Source organism: Ambystoma mexicanum, chromosome 2q, assembly GCF_040938575.1.
Source record: "Ambystoma mexicanum isolate Mex_15411 chromosome 2q, UKY_AmexF1_1, whole genome shotgun sequence".
Lineage (NCBI taxonomy): Eukaryota > Metazoa > Chordata > Amphibia > Caudata > Ambystomatidae > Ambystoma > Ambystoma mexicanum.
In genome coordinates, this window is record NC_090924.1 from 1424550131 (window position 1) to 1424572431 (window position 22301).

A 22301-nucleotide genomic window follows, 5' to 3' on the forward strand; every position below is an offset into this window, starting at 1 on the left:
AATAACCCAGTTCATTAATCCCATATTTTCTATCTGCAGACATCTTACCCTTCGAGTCAGACATACAGTGCACAGAGGTCCAGCCCAAAGAGCCAGCCGTGTGTTACACATCACCTTTGAAGATACGGTATACGCCCAGTCAAGACCGGCGCCTCTACGGGAATCAGGTGAGCGTTACAGGGAGAAAGCAACAAGTTACATATTGACATTATTTTATCGAACTGTGTTGGAAAATACATATCCATACCAGAATACTACCGGTTGCCACGAGGAACTCTTCATTAGGGTCAAGCTGCAACCTGCAAGGAATCGGACAAGAGTGAAAGACAGGCATTTGAACTCTTACGAACTTTCTACTTACGGCGTCTTGCCGGGAATCCCGGCGTCAGTATTGTTCTGGAACTCACCAATTCCTTCGAGCCAGTGAAGCAACTGGTTATCAACGCGCCACTGCGCTCAATGCAGGATGGAGAGCTCATCTTTTCAAACCATCAGAAGAATATTCCTACGGGCCAAGCAAACGAAGCTAGGTGGGCCAGTCCAGTCCATCATCGCGGCCCTACGCGTCACATTGGTGGAGACCGCAGCTGTCCAGTTCCGATCAACGCCTTTGTGGGAGCCAGGTGAACGTAACAACACCTGGGTTTTGCTTAATTGCGGTCATTCCTATCCGTACTGTGCACCTCTTGAGTCATAAGGGCATTTAAACAAAAAAAGATAAACCACATATACACTCAGTAACAATTTAAATGTCAAAGTTTACTTCCACACATTCATACACACCATTATGAAAGGTAAGTGGTAACAGAAGTGGATACTTATTGTGAGGAATTGGGGATTTGCACAAGTTGGTCATGAGGAGAGGAAGGGATTGAGGTATCGTAACGTCTCTGATCACCCGGATTTTGAGGGGTTTGGGTGCTGTGAAATGGGGAAGGGGTGCAGGTCTGGCAGTGCTATTTTATTTTGTCCATAATATATCCTTGTATGTAATCTTTTAAGGCAGCAAAATTGTACACCAATTCTTACATTTTGGCTTCCAGGCTGTCCACTTTGCTATTTACAGAGTTTCTTTCCTTTCCTGTGCCTGTATGCTGTTGTGGAAGTGGTGCCGCTTATGCTGCCTTGCTTTCGTTTCCAATATGTTCTCTTAAAGAAAGCAAAATCTGTTAGGTGTACATGAAGCAATAGATATTAAATATTTTACGTTTCAGACTGCCGTGCATACCAATGGGGTTACTATCGTAAGTCATTGAGGTATGAGGGACATTTTCTTCCAGCCACTGTACGGTGATTGCCATTGCTGCGTAAAAAAAGAAACGGTATGCTTCTCTACTATTGTATACTGCACCACCTGTGCAATTATCAGACACACTTTAGTGTGCTTGCTACGTTGTAGTGACAGTCTAGTCTTAGTACTTTCCAGTCCTTACTCTGGCCGTTCATGCTTTGTTACCATGTAAAGTAGCAGTGCGGTAACATTATTGAAGGTAGACATCACTTCTCTTGTTGGTGCATTCCGTTATGGTGTACTCCCTATGCCTTTGTGCTGTTTGTGTCATAAGTACACCGTTTGCAGAACTGCTCTATTTTCCCTTGCAATTCATGTACATGGTGCTGTTTGTACATGTTCTTTGTGTTTGCTGAATGGTACCACTTGTAAGAGAGCCCCTGCCTTTCTGTGCAGGTTGGATGCCACCCGATATGTCCGCAACCAGACGCTTAGTCCGCGACTGCTGTGCGCATTAACATGGTGTCAGCAGGTTCAGTATGTTGTACAGTACATCTTTACAAACTAAGGGCATCCTGGTAAAAACCTACGAAATTCAGTGAAAAAACATTGTTAAAGGGACGTTATGGTTAAAGTAAAAACCTATCACCTTTACTGAGAACACTCTGGTAAAGGAACCTTATGGTTAAAGTGCCCTACTAAAAAGCTATGAAATTCACTGACAAAAAACGTTGGTTAAGGGACGTTACGGTTCAGTTGTCCTAAGAAAAACCAATCAAATTCAATGCAACAAGTACTTGAAAGGAACATTATATTTACTTTGCACTAATAACAACCTATGCATATTATGGTTACAAGTAAAACCAAAAAAACAGAAATTCACCAGTTATGGTAAGCTAAGCAACCATAACTCGCGCCACCACTGTGCACTGCTAAAACTAACACCCATGACATGAAAGATGACATCATACAGGGCACTATAACCGGAACAATGCTTTAGCATAGTGTTTTCAGTAAAGGTGATAGGTTTTTAATAGCGCAGCTTAACCATAACGTCCCTTTAACAATGTTTTTTGTTAGTGAATTTGATAGGTTTTTAGTAGGGCACTGTAACCGGAACGTTGCTTTAGCATAGTGTTTTCTGTAAAGGTGATAGGTTTTTGGTACCGCAACTGAACCATAACGTCCAATTAACAACGTTTTGTCACGGATTCCTTGGCTGCCCTCATGACGAACTTGTTGAAAGCCCAAATTCCCCTGTGAGTGTATCCATTTGTGCTACCCCTTCCCTTTGCTAATAGTGTCGGTGTATTTTCCAAATTGAGGGTGTACATGTTAAGTGTGTGAGTGGTTTTTATTTTTGTATTAACATTGCATGGTGAGTCTGTGCCGCACATTACTGCCCGAGATCAGTGCAGGTAAATAATATGGAGGTTTCGTAGGGAGACTGCACCTGGCCGGCGTATGTGTAATCACAAGGCATGTATCCGTAGGACTCCAATACTGGTCGCATGGACGCATCTTCGAATGCACTTTCAATTAGTTGTGGGAGCGCACGTCTGTCCTTTGCGCAGCTATGCGCATGTGTAGGGCATCCTATGTATGCTGGTAACACCGCCCCTGTCATCAGCCCTACGGATTCATTCGGTAGCCTACCGCATTTCAAGTCGTCCTGGCGAGTACGTGGGTTTCTGTGCAAACCTACCAATTTATGGCTGCAGCACACCTGGCTATATGAGGCCCACTAGAAAACAAGGAACAACAACCCTCAGTGTACGGTGGGCGTGTTAAATGTCCCATTACTTTGATTGATGTGCTGCTTGCCTTTCCATGACACGTGAAACAGACACACCGTCTCTGCACAGAGCACTGTGACAGAAAGTGTCAAGGTTTCGCCTGCGGGTCGTAGAGTTGGAGAAAACATTTCACTGCAGGTGTCACAGTTTGTAGTGAGTCTGCAAAATGGCAAAGCTGGTGTGGCTTGGGCGCTCAGATACTAGTGCATATAAAGAGAAGTAAGGAAACAGCAGATTCTTCAGGGCGCAAAGAATATCAGTGGTAGTTAGAAAACTAGTGTAGACGCATGGATCTCACAGAATAATTATCTTCCTGGTCCACGTAATGAAGCTGTGTTTCGAAGGGATTGTGTCCTCCGACGTATTCCTTATCTTGATAGATCATCTCCAGCTTGCTGGCCTCGGAAACATTTTTTCAGTAGAGGGCGCTGCACGTCGATGTCCCTCGAGCCGATGTCCCTCGACAGCCTCCGTATCGGCGCCGACGGCATCATGCGTATAAATACACTCGCGCAGCGTCCGTTGCTCAGTTCCGTTTTTCCGCGCTTTGTGGGCCTCGGAATCGCGTTGCTCAGTTCGTTAGTCAGAGAATATATTCTTCATTATTCCTCAAGAATACCAACTCTTACTCGATGGCTTCCTCATCCGAACCGACGACTCCACGGTCCGGCTTCAAAAAATGTTGAGACTGTGGAAAGAAAATGTCGTTGACAGATCCTCACAGGATCTGTTTGTGGTGCCTGAGATTGGAGCACCAATGTTCAGAGTGCGAGGACTGCATGTCCATGATGGTGAATGCCTTGAAGGAGCGTAAGGGGAAGCTTGAGAGAGGTAAGACAGTTAAAACTCCTTCGAAAGTTTCCTTGACAGAGTCGAGACATTCGTCTCCTCGCCGAACAAGGTAACATTCTCGGTCTAGGTCTCGAAGCAGTTCCCACCACTCTTCGAGATCCAAGCATTCAAGTAAGAGACGTCGACGATCCCCTTCCTCGTCTTCTTCTTCTGTTTCTCCGGAAAGAGTCACCTGCCCTACAAAACATAGCTCTCAGGCTGAGTGGGAGGAATTCCATAAGATGCTTAGCGTCTTCGAGAAAGTGGCCTTGACCCCCTCGAAGACAGCTGAGGGTGATACCCAGGGTGAAAGACCCGAAAAATCTAAACGCCGCGAGTCGTTGCACCCGGCGAAACAAACTACTCGAGAGCGTCATGAACCCTTTAGCAAAGGCACTGTGCCATCGACGCCATCGTCGAAGGTCCCTTCGAAGCATAAATCTGCGTCATCGACGCCATTGTCGAAGGGCTCATCGACACCATTGTCGAAGGGCTCATCGACGCATAGGTCAATCAAATCGACGCCGTCTTCGACGCCGACTTCGATGCTGAAAAAGAGCAAACCCACGGCCGTCACTACCTCACAGCCAGTGATCATACTCAGAGCCTCTAACATGACTTTGAGGTCATCGACAACCTCAAGTAGGATCCCGATCCTCTCGAGTTCTTCGAGGCCACTTCCAATCTTCTCGACGCCTTTTTCGGTGTTTTCGAAGCCTTTAACATCCGCGTCGACGACGTCGATGTTTTCCCAACCAATTATGACAAATTTAGCCCCTTCTGCTCTGGAAATAGAAATGGGATTTAAGCTATTTTCAAGGTCTGATCATTTCAGACCTTTGTCTTCAATTTATGAGGAAGGGGAGGATTCAGATCAAGAAAGACCCTTTGGTTTGCAGTGAAATAGAATTTCCCAAACCAGACCCAGGGGAACATGCTGAGACCCCTTACAGAATTTTAATGGCAAGAATTATAGAATTCATGGGTTGGTCTACACCTTCACCTGCATTCCAACAGGATGACCTTACAGACATTTTGGTTAAAGGCCCAATCCTGTGGTTCCATTTCACGCTGCATTACAAAGAAAAATATTGGCTAACTGGGTAACCCCTGAGGTTATCCCGGTGGTTAACAAAAACTTATCAGCCAAATATAGGGTATCTACTACTGACCCTGAATTTTTGTCTAAACATCCAACTCCGGAGAGTCTGGTTGTTCAAGCAGCAAACGCATCAGGCAGTAGATCGGCATACCCTACTGTTCCACAGGACAGGGATGACAAAAGATACGACTCTATGGCTAAGAAAGTTTTTTCTGCATGTAGCATGTCGTTGAAATCTCTTAAGGCAAGGTTCAGCCATACACTTTGGGAGTGTGCTTCATCAGCGGCTGGCTACCTCCCAGAGGGAGAAGAAAGGGAAGCGTTTCTAAACATCATAAAGGATGGTAAAGACGCAATGTGCAAATCCCTTCAAACTGGCATTGATTCTGCTGACAGTATCAGTAGGGCCATGGCGGCAAGTACTACAACCTGCAGATTTGCGTGGTTGCGAAAGTCTGGGTTTGCTCCAGATGTACAAGCCAGACTTTTAAATATGCTCTTTGACGGCTCTTCTTTGTTTGGTAAGAAGGCGGATGACAGCCTAGAAAAGTTACAGACATCCAAAGCAGCAGCAAAATCCCTGGGTGCTGCAATCCGTCAAACGCCATATCGCCCCTCAGGAACCTCTTGGAAAGGTAAGTCCTTTTGCTTTTATTCCGCATTCGGAAAAGGCAGAGGACAGTCGGTTCAAAGAGGTCAAAAAAGATTCACCCGAGGTGGACTGGGTAAAAATACAAAAGCCGCAGCAGCAGGTACCTCTTTACCCTCGGCACCTGCATCAGCTGCCTCTAAATCACTCTGAGGACTCTCCTCACAAGACACCAGAAGGGGGCAGACTAACTCAACATCTGACGGAATGGCAGGCTATTACGTCAGATGCTTGGGCATTGGAGACAGTTGCCCAAGGTTACTGCCTGCCTTTTCTACGCATTCCTCAGAGTCATCCACCGGGGAACAGCTCTCGAAAAGTTCCAGATCCGCTCCTCTTGCAGGAAATTGTAGACCTGCTGGAGAAAGGTGCCATAGAACCGGTACTTGTAGCGGAGAGGAACAAGGGCTGGTACTCCCCCTACTTCCTAATACCGAAGAAGGACAGAGGACTGAGACCTATCTTGGACTTACGAGAATTGAACAAGTTCCTCAGGAAGGACAAGTTCAAGATGGTAACTCTTTCTCAGATCCTTCAGGCCCTCCAGCTCCAGGACTGGCTGGTATCTCCGGACCTTCAGGATGCTTATTTCCATGTGCCAATCCATCTCAAACACAGGAAAGACCTGAGGTTCGCAATTGGCGGCTCTCATTATCAATTTCGAGTTCTGCCATTTGGGCTGACCTCCGCCCCGAGGGTCTTCCCCAAGCTCATGTCGGTAGTAGCTGCAAGTCTAAGGAGGGAAGGGATTCACGTCTACCCCTACCTGGACGATTGGCTGATCTGAGCTGTATCTCCGGAACAAGCTCAGATCCAGCTAGATGTGCAACTTCCTTCACAAACTGGGCTTCTCCCTCAATTTAAACAAGTCACAGATGATACCATCACAGAGACTCCAGTTCATTGGAGCGGTCCTGGACACTTCCCTGGGAAAAGCCTCGCCACCAGAGGTGAGGGCTCAAGATATTCTGCAGATGGTCACCAAGTTTCAAAATGTCCAACGTCTCCCAGCCTTTGACTTTTTGAGGTTGCTAGGCCTCATGGCATCCTGCATCTTCCTTGTGCCAGAGGCTCGCCTGAGAATGAGATCTCTTCAGTGGGCACTAAGAACTCAGTGGTCGCAATTCTCAGGGAGAATGACAGATCTCCTTCAGGTTCCGGACAAGGTGGCTCGAGACCTTCAGTGGTGGGCCTGCCAGGAGAACATCTTGAAAGGAGAACTGTTTTGGCAACCATGTCCAGAGATAACAGTAGTCACAGATGCCTCACTCACGGGGTGGGGAGCCCATACCAATGACTTGACCATCAGCGGTCGTTGGTCTCCATCGGAGTCCAGACTACATATCAACCTGTTAGAGCTGAGAGCAATCAGACTAGCGCTGAAGGCTTTTCTGCCATCTGTACAAGGGAAAAATGTCCTGATAATGACGGACAACATAGTGGCCATGTACTACCTCAACAAAAGGGGAGGCGTAGGATCACTGCCTCTGTGCAGAGAGGTGATGCAGCTCTGGTTTTGGACAATCCAAGAAGGAATCTCTCTATAGGCAGTTCACTTAGTCGGAGAGAACAACATGACAGCGGACGCTCTGAGCAGGCAGAGTGCAGTCTCCCACGAGTGGGAACTAGCTCAGTAAGTCCTTCAACAGATCTTCACCATTTGGGGAACCCCTCAAGTGGATCTGTTCGCCACCAGCATCAACAGGAAGTGTGATCAGTTTTGTTCAAGGGAATTTCTCCCGAGAGGAGCTCTAGGGGACGCGTTCGTAGTTGACTGGGAGTTTCCACTTCTGTATGCGTTTCCTCCAGTCCCTGTCATTCCTCAAATGATCAGGAGGTTGAGAAGGTTCCGGAAAGCCATGATCCTAATTGTCCCGGACTGGGCCAGGAGAACGTGGTACCCGGACCTTCTGGACATGTCCATCTGCCCTCCAATTTGTCTTCCACTCAAGGAGAATCTTCTCTCGCAGAAAGGAGGTCAGGTTCTCCATCCAGACATCAGAACCCTCAACCTTCACGCTTGGTATCTGAAAGGTTGAGATACAAGGATTGGGACCTCCCAGATGACGTCATGGAGGTGTTGCTTTCGGCAAGAAGGCCATCAACAAAGACTTTATACCGCTGCCGTTGGAACAAATTTTGCAGCTGGTGTAGAGAAAAGAATATCGACCCCTTTTCATGTGGTACACCAACGGTGTTATCTTTTCTACTCTATTTGGCAAATTCGGGCCTTCAGGTTGGCACTATCAAGGACTATCTCGCAGTGCTATCGATCTTCATGCGCACTGCAGAGGAACCATCGTATTTCAAGTTACCCTTAGTAATACAATTTCTAAAGGGATTAACCAATGTCTATCCTCCAAGACCATTCCAAGTTCCCGTATGGGACTTAAATTTAGTCTTACATTTCCTGATGGGTACTCCTTTTGAACCACTCCACTCTTTTCAACTAAGATTTCTCACCCTTTTACCTGTCTTATTAGTGGCATTGACATCTGCTAGGAGGGTGAGCGAATTACAGGCTCTATCTTGTAAACCCCCTCATAGAATTTTTCATAAAGACAAAGTTGTCCCAAAGGTGGTTTCTGAATTCCACATCACTCAGAAAATTACCTTGCCTTCCTTTTATCCCCCTCCCCATTCGGGGAAAGAGGAAGAAAGGCTGCATAGGCTGGACCCAAGGGTGGGCTTTGAACTTTTACATCAGCAGACTTGCTAGGATTAGGCAAGCAGACCAATTGTTCGTAGGTTACTCAGGGCACAAATTGGGATTACCGATAACAAAACAGACCATTTCCAGATGGATTATTTTAGCCATTCTGGAATGTTACAAACTGGCAGGGAAAGAGCCTCCTGAAAATCTTAGGGCTCATTCAACCAGGGGTATCGCAGCCTCTTCGGCCCTCCAAAGAGGGGTACCGATTCAAGACATATGTGCGGCTGCCACATGGTCGTCTGCACATACCTTCACAAGATTTTACAACCTGGATTCCTCCTCTAGCCAAGAGACTAGATTTGGCAAAGCTGTGTTGCACTCTGTTCACTCTTGAAGGCAAACATGTCAATTTTACTCCCACCTCCAGTTACACACCACTGCTATGGGAGTCTATCAAGATAAGGAATACGTCGGAGGACACAATCCCTTCGAGTTACTTCTTACCTGGTAATGTTCTTTCGATGGGATGTTACTCCGACGTATTCCTTATCACCCCTCCCATCCATCCCCTAAGTAAAACTTCCCTTGTGGTTACAGCTTACGCTCCTTCTGGGTCACTAACCAATTCATGTAAAACAACTGTTAACGTCAAAATGGAACTGAGCATCGGACGGTGCGCAAGTCTATTTATACGCATGATGACGTCGGCGCTGGTACGGAGGCTGTCGAGGGACATCGGCTCGAGGGACATCAACGCGCAGTGCCCTCTACTGAATTTTTTTTTAAGAGGCCAGTAAGCTGGAGATGATCTATCAAGATAAGGAATACGTCGGAGGAACATCCCATCGAAAGAACGTTACCAGGTAAGAAGTAACTTGTTCTTCTCGTTGTTGTAAGCATTCTTGTATTTCAGAATGTATTCATCTCTGTGAATGCTGGTCCAACGACCTTTGAAATATGTGACCTAGCAGTTTCACCCGGTCCAAAGTGAGTGGAATGCGGTTTCCCATTAGTAATTTTCTCCTTCACTCTTCGTGTGTTCGCGAGCCATATATCTTGGTCACCTCCGTCATTAGGGACAATCTGGTTTGTTTCATAACTGGACAGGATAACACCAGATGCTTTAAAGGTTCCACTGTGGTTCCATCATGACACAGTCTGCAAGCGGTCGCCGAATTCTGACCTTTTCTTCCACTTAGGATCTGTCTGGTCGGGAAAAGATTTAGGTGCAACATCCGAAATTGGTCCTTATAATACCAAAGTGGAAACAACTCCAAGTGTCTAGGAAATAAATTTAATTTTCTTGGTTCCACAAATGGTTTCCTGTAGAATTTCATAGACTGACGTTCTTCCTATGTGTGTATCCAATTCTGGATATGTAACTCCTTTTTAACTTTATCCGGGTTGTTACACAGAGTTACTTCAGATTCATCCAAATCTCCTAAGATTGTATGACATATAGCTCGCCATTCTGACAATGTCTTATCGTTCTTCTTTGCCAGGGCTTCTCTTAAAACCGCAAAACTACCAGTCTTTGTGTTATCGATACATTTTCTGTAGAGGCTAAGAGATTTCCAAATGACAATAGTTTTCATTGCCGTGAGGCCCAATCCCATCCGTATGGCTTGGATGGGGGTACTCTTGGGTAGCCGTAAGGTACTTTACCAAAAGCACCCCTCTATCTTAGACCAATTTTCCCATTGGAAAGAAAAAGAGGTTTCGGCACCATATGTCAATATAGGTACGACCTTCATGGAGTAAAATGTGATTAACGGGGCCATTTAGAAACCAAAGAATCTTCTCATTAAAATACTCCCTTGGCTTGCCAGGTTTTTAGCTTTTGCTCGTAGCACCTCAGGTCTGGGGATGTCTCTTGTGCTTGAGTTCAAGCATGTTCCCAAGTATGTAAGTGATTTGACTTCTGGGATTTTGTTACCCATGAGGTGCCACGTAAATGCTTTTTTGGTATTGTGCTTCGTGTCACCTTTGAAGACCATTACCATAGACTTTGATGGATTTATTTCCAAGTAGTTTGTTGTTACATATTTATGGAGAGCATCAATCTGTCTCTGAAGTCCCACTGGTGTTTGATCCAGTAGGACTACAACATCTGCATATATCAGGCGTCCAATTTTCTGCTCGCCTTATGTTTGCAGAAGGCCTCCTTTACGTCCGATATATATACAGATTAAAACGTTCTCGTGCCAGCAGGCATACTTGTTTCAGGATCTTGTTAGTTATTTCCTTTGTGAGGAGCCCGATCCGTCCAGTCTGATGCTAATAGATGTCTCTGAATAGAGATCTTGTATTGGTTCTAAGATTTCGTTAGGGCACCCCCAGTTCTGTAGTTTTCCCCACTGTTTACTGCGGCAAACGGTGTCAAAAGCCTGAGAGAGGTCTATGAAGGCCATGCAAAGCTTCTTGGTTTTACTTCTTTCTAGTTGGGCCTTCAAAGTATTGATGATAAAGGTGTTAAGGGCCATGCCCATCCCCTTAACAAAACATGCCTGCCATTCATCACGATTATCTGATTTCGTGCACCAATTAGCTAAGTTCTTCAAAAGCAATTGTGCAAACACCTTCCCCATTGCATCGAGAAGCGCAATTGGCCGGTAGTACTGGGTTCGGAACTTGGACCTTTTTTATAGATTGGAATGATCAGAGATTCTTTCCATGTCAATGGAACTAATATTCTAGCCAGAATGTGTTTGAATAAAGTCATCAAAAATGTTGAGCATTGGATCAGGTTCTCTTTCAGATGGGCGTTTGTCGTACCATCCGTCCTGACGCTCTGGAATTTTTCAGGTTTGTGATGATTGCGTGAACGTTGTGTAGGGTAATGTTTAATCTGTCCCATGTGTTACATGTGCGTTGGGACATAGATCCAGACTCGTCTTTAGGGTCAAAGTATTTTGAGCAGTATGTAATCTGTGTAACTGGTGGAATATGGTTTATCAGCAGACCGTCCTGTGGTGCGTCCAAATTGTTTATCATGGACCAGATTTCCACTATATTCTTAGATCTTATGTGCATAAGCATCTTCTCTGTGTCCTGGTGCACCAATCTTTTTCTGCGGATTTTTTTCGCCAATTACGATAGTGTTGTTTTAGTTTACAGATCGCTTGGGTTGTCTCGGACGTTCTGTGTTTTTTCAGAACTCTTATAGAGTTGGTTAATTGCTTTTATTTTCCCTAGATGACCTGGTCGAAGACATGTAATCTCTCGATGGAAGGATTCGGCCCAGTTCCCTTCTTAGACACGTAGGCTTTTAACAGCAATGGATAGTCTATCAGCTGTTCTGTTTGTAAGGGGTTGCTTAGGGAAATCATCCTCTCAAGTTGTCCTTTCAGGGTTGTGATGTTCTCTGTTCTTATCCTCAATCTGCTTCTTCCTGGGATGACTTCAGGCATGTCCTTATAAAATATGCCTGGGGTGTGTTTGTAAGCTGTCCAAATCAATGATAACAGATTATGATCGCTAGTTGTTTTTCTTTTGATTGCTAGTGAGTCAATTAACGATATCATGTTGCAGGAAACACAAATATAATCTATAATTTGAGCTCCCGTCTTTCCTTTCCAGGTTACTTGTCCTGGCGTGTCGCATAAGTGTTCCCGTTCAATATAAGTAGATGTCTAGAGGATATCATGGTTCTCCAGCATTGCCCCGTTGTTCGCAAAGGCTGTTGTTATGGCTAGATCATTCTTTAACTCTGTTCCTTATTTGTCGAGACAGTGGGAGTTAAGATCTCCTCCCAGGATGAGGTAAGGGTCTATCAAATTTTTCGCTTTGGTCATAAATAAATGCAGCTACTTGGTCTGGGAAGTCTTGCAATTCTTTGACATCCGGGTTCCAATACAGATTAATGAACAAGACAATCTTCTCTGGTGGATCCTTGTCCATCACTATCTTGCCTGTCACCAGACATATGTACGGGTGCGGGATGGGCTCTTCTAACAATTCAAATTGTAGTCTATTGCTGATGGCAAATAGGAGACTAGACTTTGGGCGACCTCTCTTTCCTTTCACAGCTTTGTTTAGATAGATGCTATAACCCTCTAAGAAGGGTGGTTCCCTCAACCAGGTTTCATGTAGGCAGATTACATCGTGGTCTCCTATATCCGAATGTACGTTGTTAAATAAGTGAGAGATTCCCCTCGTATTGCAGCTGGCCAATTTGAATTGTTTTTTTCTCCGGTACTGTTTGGCATTAGGGCTTTCCTATCTTGTCTGCCAGGAGCCTGCCAACCATTTCCAATTCTCCCTGCCTCCATCATGGTCAGTATTTTTAGTTTCCCTCTTGTTGTGATCTGGTCTTGATTGTTGTGAGGCCCCCTTGGCTGAATTTGATGGATTTGGGTTATTGAGTTCGATAATCTTTGTGGTTTTTTAATAAATCATGTTTTAGTTTTGATGACCCATCCAAACGTGAATTCGGCTCGTCGTATTCCCTTAGGTCGAAGCCTATTGGGCATAGACGACCCTCCTCCTCCAATAGTAGCTGAGCAATCAAAGGGGTCGCCAAGTAGAGGACGACTCGATCAGTCCTTTCGTCTTCTAGAAATTCAACTAAGAACAGATCGCTTGATGATAAAGATCTTAGGGCTGGAACATGGTGAAACAGTCTAATAATATGAGCCCTATTTAAGATTAAACTGTCCTTCAGGGACGTAATTCTTTCTAGAAGTAGGCTTGTTGCAGCTGCCGTTGGTGGTCCCTGGTTCTTCAGCTGGTCTCATGATTTTGTTGGTTCCTTGGAGTTTGAGCAACACTGCAGTCCTTAGTTCTGTTTGCTGGTTTAATGAGCCTCAGAGTTGATATCACATAAAAGTCCTGCTTGGGAGCCTGTTCGTTCTCTACCATATGTGATGGAAGTTTGCCGCCCATGGACTCTAAGATGTTCAGGCCCACCGGTCTCTTCGTCCAACTTGGCCTGTCGTCCTCGATCTGGTCTTCGTTGTTCTCCTGGGTTTCTAATTCGTTAGGCAGAGCTTCAATCTCGGATAGAGTTCCCTCTTCGTCCTCTTGCCTCAAGATTGTATAGGTTGATAGTTCTAGTAATTCCGCCATATTTGAGTCCTTGTTGGCTTGCGCGGTGTCTGCACCCTCCTGACAAGTCACTGTTTGTTGTTCGTTAGAGATGGACACTGGAACTTCAGGAGTATGAATGGGCAAACATTTCCCCTGCACTCCAATATTCACTTTTGGTAGAGTGATGTTTCTAATAAAAACTCTACTTCCATTCATTTTTCTCTTTGGTGGTTGGGGTTGGTTCTTTGATTTCTTGTCTTTCACTCCATTGTCAGTTCCCCTCTTTTCCGTTTAGTTTTAACCAACTGCGTTTGCTGTGATAGTTTGGTCGGAGCTAGCTGTGTAACTTTACAGGTGTTTTTAGCTCTTACGAAAATTTCACATAGTTTATCCTGGTGAATCATATTCGAGTCATTAGCTGACTCGATGTTAGATAAGATTTCGGGACATTGACCCTATGATCTGTTGGTTTGGTCAATGGTGTGTTATCCGGATCTGGGGTTATATCCTCAGGAGCTACGATGTTCCTAGTGCTCACTTTGATCGTTTGTTTCGATGTGACGTCTTGGTTGTATGTCGTTGGGTGAGCCATGAGCCGTAGAGGTTGGCTTTGATTTAGGGACAGCTGTTGATCTGTCTGAGATTCTACAGAATTAAAATTGTGAACCTGTGTATGAGTTTGTGTCTCCTTGACTGATTTGTCAGCTGTTACTGCACCCGCTATTAATTGCACCTCTGCCAGGTGAAATCCTCTCGACATTCGCCTGTACTGTTTTTCCTTTATGAGGGGGACTAAAATTGTGTGCAGAAGTCTAGCCACTTTGGCCATACTGTTATCCATGTTGTTTTGGATCCTTGTCACAAAGCCCTCAACGTAGACCATTTTAGAGTGAAGCATCGCTAACAATGTTGTTTGATACTTGAGCTGCTCACCCATTTGCTCGTAAAGCTTCATGAATGGAGCCAATGTTGTGGTCAGTGTTGAAATAATCAGGAAGTTGGGGTCAATAGCCTGGCTTGTCAAAGGTGCTCTTTGGTCTGTTGCGTTAGGTAGTTGATCCGTTTGTGTAGGTTGTGATGTATATTCAGTAATAGACACCCGTGTGGATGTGGACTAATCTTTCTGTTCCTTGTTTTTTGTTTTGTCTTCCTGCAGGACATTGTTCTCGTCGCTCACACACCCATCCTCCCGAAACCCTGGAGGTCCAGACAAAATCGCAGCTGACCCACTTAAGCCGTTGTCATATACTGATAGTAGAATCGGCACAAGGAAATTCCCTGATTAGACCATCATGGCCCGGTGATTTGGTCCCTGGAAGCCCTTTGATTGCTACTAGGATCTCTTCAAGTGTGATTGGTCTGTTCAGGAAGTCCCTCGCCTCCCCCTGTGTCCAGTATAATTCTATTTAATTTAAGTAGCTGCAAAGTGTCTCTGGGTAGACTGGGACCTTGGAGCTATACAGGTCATGGTAGAAAATTCGAAATGTTTCAACTATTTCACCTTCTGTGTATGCTAATCTTCCTTGGGGGTCTCGTATGCATTCCACCTGCGGGGGTTTTCTATCTGCAGCTAGCAGCCGGGCCAGGAGTGCACCTGGTTTTTGGCCTTTGCCATACTGCCGGGTCTGATGGCCCCTTGGCAAGTATCGATTCTCACGGTCAGCGTTTGCTCAGAACTTATCTAGTTCCTCCCTGGCGAGGGCAAGTGTTTGGGGATCCTTTGTTTCCATGTATGTGCGCTCTAAGTCTTTCAGTCTAGATTCGTTTTCCGCAAGTTCTTTTCTGATAATTTTTAATATTCCATTTTCTTTGGACATACATATTCCCCTTATGTAGCATTTTAATTCTTCCGATAGGGTCCCACCCTATGTTACTGTCCCTTGGTTATTGTTGAGAAAGGCCACCACCTCCTCCCTGAGCTAACACAGGGTGCCGGAGTGCTCCTGATTTGAATCTCCAGCTGTACCCGCTCTTCCCGTCCTCCGAGGGATTGCATGTCAATGTTACTGGGGAATGGTCGGAAAGTGTTCTCGGGAGTATCTGACACTCGTCCCATTGGAATCCCCCTGATTGAGACACTAGTAAATAATAGAGTCGTGAGCTGGTACCATGAACCCATGAGTGGAAGGTGAACTACCGAGTGCCAGTGTGACTGAGTCTCCACACGTCTATTAAGTTATAAGATTTACAGATTTCGTGTATTTGGAGGCTTGCCTTTGTGGGTGTGTTGAAGATAGTATGTGACTTGTTCCATTCCGGGTCTAGCGTGGTGTTCAGGTCTCCGCCCCATATAATCGTAGCTGTGTCAACCCCCAGCAAATGTGTCATCACCCAGTCATAGGCATTGGAGCTGTCTATCTTTGGGTTGTACGAGTTCACTAGGGCCACTTCAATCCCTTCCAGCACCCCATGTACTAGTATGATCCTGCCCTCCCCGTCTCTCGCCACTGACACCAGTCTAAACTTTATTCTCTTGTGTATCAGGGTGTCTACCCCTCTGACGTTGGATGAATAGGAAGCATAGTATCTGTGGCATCCCCAATCAGGGGCCCATTGGTTCTCAGAGGACGGAGGGAGGTGAGTCTCTTGTATGAAGGAGATATATACGTTATGTCTTCTGAGGTATTGTGATACTTTCCCGGTTTTGGCTGGGTTATTCCACCTACTGATGTTCCATGTTGCTAACTTGAATGGGTTTGTCTCGTTTCATTCGTATTCAGGTTATGTTCACCTTCTCCGTGTGATGCCTTATTGGTATGTGCATGTCTCCTTTTATTGTTGTGATTTGACCTCGAGGTCTGATGGCAGGAGCTGGTCCCACGTGCAGTGCGGTGTCGTACATTTCCCTCAGTCCCTTCTCAACTTGCTCCATTCCGGTGAACTTGTCGTGGAGTCCCTCCCCCTGTCTCTTCCCCGCAGGCAACCCCCAACTCGCCCATCAAAGTAATCTCCCCTCCCACCCTGTAACTTCAAACCATTGCTGTGCTCTGGGCGCTATTGCCCAGACAAGTACGGTGGCTCCCATCTAATTGTGTGATTAGAACTGCCCAAGGGTGCTGGTTGTGGTGTGCAATTTGTTAATAAGGTGTTAGGATCATGAGCGTGTGTCACTGTTTTGATGGATGTCGTGGAACCCGTTTTTTGACAGTCAGTAATCATTTTGGTGTGCTATTCTCACATACCATGGATCTTCAGGGAGGGTCTCTCCTGCCTCAGTCTTCTCGTGCCGGTCTTGGGTTGTTGGGGGTCGGCAGCCGGCTTCATCAAGAAAGTTGCTTGCGGCCTCAGGTGAAGTGAAGAATTGAGTTTTCCCGCCATGTTGGACCCGAGGTTTTGCCGGGAAAAGCATGGAGTACTGGATTTGATTGTCGCTCAGATATTTCTTTCACATTTATGAAGGATCTACGTGATGCTTGTACCGCTTGCGAAAAGTCTGGGTAAACCTGGACCTGGTCACCATCATAGTGCAGCTCACCTTTCTCCCTGGCAAGCCTGAGGATTGTTTTGCAGTATCTGTAATTGAGAAAGCGTGCGACAATGGGGCGTGAAGGTGCTCCCGGGATTGGGTGGCTGGCCGGCACCCAATGTGCTCTTTCGACCATGAAAAGGCGGGACAAGTAGTGTTCCCTGAATAACTCCTTGCACATTGTTTTGATGAAATCTTCCATCTTCTGCTGAATCTGCCTTTCCCTCACTCCCACAAATCTTATGTTGTTGTGCCGGTTTCGCTCTTCCAGGTCTTTGGTTTTGTCTAAGACACCTTTTATTTGTGCTTCAAGCGCTGACACCCTGGCATTCAGTGCTGTGCTCCCGTCTTCAAGGTCAGATATTCTTTGCTCTGCCATATCAAGTCTGTCGCCATGTTTGTCTAAGCGGTGTAGTAGTAGTTTCACCTTTCAGGATAGATTGCCAGTTTGGAGTCTAGGTTCCTGATTCCGGCCTTGAGATCCAGCAGGATTTCACGTATGTCAGCGTCCGGTACGAGGCCTGCCACATTTCCTTGTTCCATGGTCGTCGCCAGGGGTTCAGAGCTTGTGTGTGCACTCGGGATTTTGGTAGCGGATCTTGCTATGAAGTTCAGCTTTCTTTGGGCTTTATCAGCTCTTCCCCTGCTTGACGTGCTTTTGTAGCAATACCCGAGTGGGTGCTGAGGGGGATGTTGGCGTCAGCTTCGATGACAATCTAAGTACTGGTAGGGTGAAGTAGGTATTGGCTTCGCGGAGGCCGCAGATTTCTTGCCAGTCGGTGTTTGCTGGTTGCCTGGGTTAATCTGCCCATCTCCTGGCCCCTGTTCAGATTTTTCGGGTCCGGGGTTCCGGCTTCTCTCAGTCAGTAGGACTGGGTTCCGTAGCTTTATGTTGTCGATGGGTCTTACCCTATTCGAGTCTTACTGGCGGGTGAGCAGACTATCTTCATTGTACTTTATCCATTGTTCTCTGTGCCAGAATGCCTACTCCCCTTTCTGTGGCTGCGTAGCTGTTATATGATGTTCTTTCGGATAACCGGTCTTACAGTAAAACAATATTTTTGTCCACTACTTGCAAGTATTTGTATTTGTATTTATTAATTTCTGTATGATTGCCCTGACCTACCTAACGCCACTTGCAGGTACTCCTCCCTGCGGTAGCCGTGTGCAGGTGTGGCTTATTTTCATTAGACTTGGATCAATGGTCCATCATGTACTCTCTGTTGAGTTTCTGGGTATCTTTCAAGTTCAGGGTTTACGCTGTAACTTTAGTGCCCTGGTCTCCCTCCGATGGGTGCGGTCAGTCTGGTCCACTCTTTTCTGTTGGTCTCCCTTTTTTGATTATGTGCCGGTAGTGATCTTTGCTTGTGGTACACAGGGTTAGTGGATTGGGGCCTTATTTATGTTGACTGTATGCGTGCCGGTGTGATCGCAGGCCTGTCTTTGCAGCGTGGTGATTTAGTACGGTGCTGAAGCTCCAGCTGCTATTTCGTATCATCCAGGGATGGGAATGTTGTGGGGCTCCGGCTCATTCTCGGGAGGGCTCTTTTCTTCTTATCTCGGTACCACAGGTCTTCTCTGTCCTGGACGGGGACCTCCGGCCACGCACTAGTTCGGCAGCGTGCGTTGGTCTTGGGTAACCCAGCCCGGATGGGTTGCAGTAGGCTGCGTCGCTACCAAGTCTTCACTCCCCGTGGGCCCTACGGCATTGCGTTCTATTCTCACTGCGGGTTGTGTTGGCCCCGTTTCCATCGGTGAGAGGGATGAGAGGAAGGCAGCTCACCCCTGTATGTTCCGTGCTGCTGATACTCCTGGTACTCTCACGCTGTTGCTGGCTAGGAGAGGATTGTGTCCCCCTTCTCCTGATTGTTTCTCCTCTCCCACGCCTCCTTAGCGGTCTCGTACTGGGGACCTGCCAGTATGTTGATAGGGTGGGGGGCCTGGGTTCGATCTACCTCTTACTTGTTTGCATTTCGGAGCTGTGTTGTTTTTCTGGGGTGGTTCGTCTTCGGAGCGTGCCCCGCTCTAAGTGTGTGTCGGTGGGTGCTGATGTTGTTTCCCCAATCTCCCTCTGCTCTTCGTAGGAAGGAACAGGCACACGGATGGTATGTGAGGCGGCCTGTTCAGCGTCACTGTTCCAAGCCGGGCTTGGACACTACTGCGCCACTACTTCAGTTCTGTTGGGAAGCCTTCCTTCGGCAACGAGCCGTCCTGGAGGTCTTGCCGTTGTCGTGGCATGTGCCATTGGTGTGCTTGACACTTCTTCCACTGGACTTCCTATTACTTGGGAGTCTCCGGCAGGGTCCGTTGGACGGAGATTGGTGCCACAGTCTACCTCAGGTGGCCGCCGATGTTACGTTGGCACAGAGGCCAGGTTCTCACTCCTGCGTCACGCTTCCAAACTCGCTGATGTGAGTTCACTGATGTCTGTCAGACACATTTCCAGTGTCGGGGGTGATTCGGGCAGATGACTGTCTAAGTTCTGATCGTCTTGAGCACCTTGGGCTTGATTTATTTCAGGATTGGAGCCACATCTTGGTTGGGCTTGCTAGCGCCCTCCAAGCTGTTGGCAATAGGGGTGGAAACCCACCTTGTCTCCTAAAGTCAACTTCGACTTCAGCTTCCTGGGAGTTATTAAGGGATGAGTCCTCAAGTGCCGTTCTGCACCTGTGTGTATGCTTCCCTTTTAGCATATCTGGCAATTTTTGCGGTCGATGATCATCCGCTGTGTCCATTGTAAGGGACATTTCCAGCATTAATTGGTCAGCGATTTCGTTCTGGGGGTTCTGGTTCATCTGGAGTGCTGTTGTTTTATTCCGTTGTGTAGGTACGGAGTGAGTGAAGGTTGAACCATTTCCTAAAGTTGGATCCTGGAAGAAAAACCTGCGTCCTTTCAAGTCATCATCCAGGTTTATTGGTCTTGGTTGCCAAATGCTCTTTTGGGTATAGGTGAGTGCGGACTGTCGGAAACCCCCCGCTTTACATTGATTAGCGGTGCCTGGGTGTCTCGTTGCAGCAGTTCTTGTCAGCTTGTGATATAAGCTACGTGGGTTGTCAGAGATAATACTGGTCCATGTTGAGGGGTGAGATGGTTGAGACAACAGTAACAGCCCTTGGGTGCCTTGAGATTTAAGACCCTTCACCAGTGTTTTTAAACCACCTGGGAAAAATGCAGCAGCTTTCCTTAAAGCAACAAATGGCTCATACACATGTTGTTGTGCCTCAGTCTGGTTGTGTTTTCAATGCTAGTGGGTCTCCCCACCACTCCTTGCGCCACCCCCTGATCGATCATGAGGTCATTAGTTTGACTCGTATTAGTAGTTCTTTCCGTGGCGTTTGACACAGGAGATACCAGGGCATTTATGACTCCCCCCCCCCGAGTACCAGTTTGATTAGTCAACTGGCAAGAGAGGCAAGACGCCCCTTCTGGATCAATGTCTGTGAAGGGGGGAGCCTGTTGGTTTAGTGGAGTAGGTGTGCTTTGAGGTAAGGATGAGTGCGCCTTGAAAGGGGATGCTGCGTTAAGAACTGTAGTGGCTGCACTGACCTGCCGGGTGTTGAGAAAGCTGGCGGTAGTTGCAGTTACCGCCACTTCCACATTTAGCAGAGGCGGCGGTCTTCCCAAAGACTGTTGTAATTTTGTCGGTGGTCATTATATGTCAAGGCATTGCTTCCTCTCCCGTTAAGCGGGTCTTTTTCTTGAGGTTCCAAATTCATATTCGGAGTCTGGGACAGATATGGAGTCATTAGAGGCAAGCTATCTCCCCGCGCAGCGCCATATTCACCACTCTCGCTGTCGCTGAGCGTTGCTGTACCTGAATCCTGAGCCAGCAGCTGCAGCACGGGCGGCCAGGGCTCCTCTGTCCAGGCTGCCGACCCGACGTCCATCAACACGGTCAGCGTATCCCTTCTCACTCCTTCTCGCTCGCACACTGGCACGCCGGCCTTGTCCGTATTGATTGAAGTTGATTTGGCTAACCTGGTCCCAGTCGAAATATACTCCAGAGGTGTCTCCAGGCGGGCAGGCGGGCGCTAACAGAACAGAGTCTGTGTTCGAGCAGTGCCGAGCACCCCGGCACATGGTCACACAGTTACTCTGCCTCCACTCTGCCTCGGCTCTGCCGACAGTGGGTTTTTGAAGAAATAAGAAAATTAGCAACTTACAGTGAAGAGAGACTAGGCAGCACACAGTCACTCTGCCTCCACTCTGCTTTCACCGCATCCTTTTCTCCCCCTCCTGCACCTCTGTCTGACAGACACCCGGACAAAGTCCTTTCCACGCTCCACTCTGCTATCTCTAATACTCTCGATTTACTTGCCCCTGTTATGAGGATCTGCATGAAGCCAAAAATCAAGTGCAACTCCTGGTATGACTCTGACCTTGTCACCCTTAGACGCAACTGTAGGGTGGCTGAGAGGAAATGGTTGGCATCTTGTACACCCTGTGACAAACTGGCCTGCCGCCTGCTCCAAAGGCAATACCGACTCTCTGTCCTCACTAAGAAGAGAGCTCACGTCCAAGCCTGTGTTTCTGCGGCATCTAACAACTCGGCCGAACTCTTTAAAATCTGCAAGGAGCTGGCCAATTTTGCTGCAGTCTCTACCTCTCCTGTCCCCTCCCAGGCACTCTGTACGTCCTTGGCTTCTCACTTCATCTCTAAAACACAGGACATCCTGTCCACCCTCTCTACTTCTCCTGCTCCTCCCCCTATGCTCCCACCTCCCTCTGTCCCCCCTGCACCACCCCTCTCCATTCTCCACCTTTCCTCCTCTCCCATGATGAGGTTTCTAGACAAGTCTGATCTATGAAAACCTCATCTAAACAGGTTCTTCCCAGTTCTTCCAAAAGCTTCAAGGACCGACACCCTCGCCCCAGCCTTGGCGGACTTCTGCAACCATTCCTTCGCTTCCGGTACCTTCCCCTCCCACCTGAAGCACTCTGTTGCGAACCCTCTTCTCAAGAAGCCCCTCACTTCCGGCTGATTATCGCCCAATCTCTATCACTCCTTTCCTGGACAAACTCCTGGAAAAGCTGGCCATCTCCCAGCTTAATCTTATACCGAATCTGTTGGCTGTCTCCATGACCATCAATCTGGTTTCAGAGTAGCCAGAAGCACGGAAACTGCTCACCTGAACATCCATGAAGACTTGCTCTCCAATCTGCACTCTAATCTTCCCTCTGTCCTCATTCTACTCAATCTCCCCTCTGCCTTTGGCACGGTTAACCATGCCATCCTGCTCAACAGACTGATAATCTGGGTATCACTGATCAGCCTCTGGCCTGGTTAACCCTTTTTCCTCTCTAATCGACCCTCCCAGGTCCAACTTGGGTCCTTCCTCTCCATTATCTCACTCTCCACCTGCGGTGTTCCTCAGGGGTCTAACCTCTCTCCCTGGTTGATCAACCAATACCTGGCACCTCTCGCCCACTGCATTATTGCTTTCTGTGCCAACTTCCAATGCTATGCGGATGACACGCAGCTCGCTTTCAGGCTCCACAATGCCGCCTCTTCTCGGTCTCTAATCCCTAACTGTCTCTCTG

The 22301-nt window shown here is 47.1% G+C and overlaps 1 long non-coding RNA gene across 1 annotated transcript in view; it reads left to right on the forward strand.

Annotated features, from left to right (window-relative positions):
* The window catches only part of LOC138570213 (uncharacterized), a 111799-nt gene that overhangs the window by 27619 nt on the left and 61879 nt on the right, over positions 1 to 22301 (forward strand). The gene's annotated exons all lie outside the window — the stretch shown is intronic.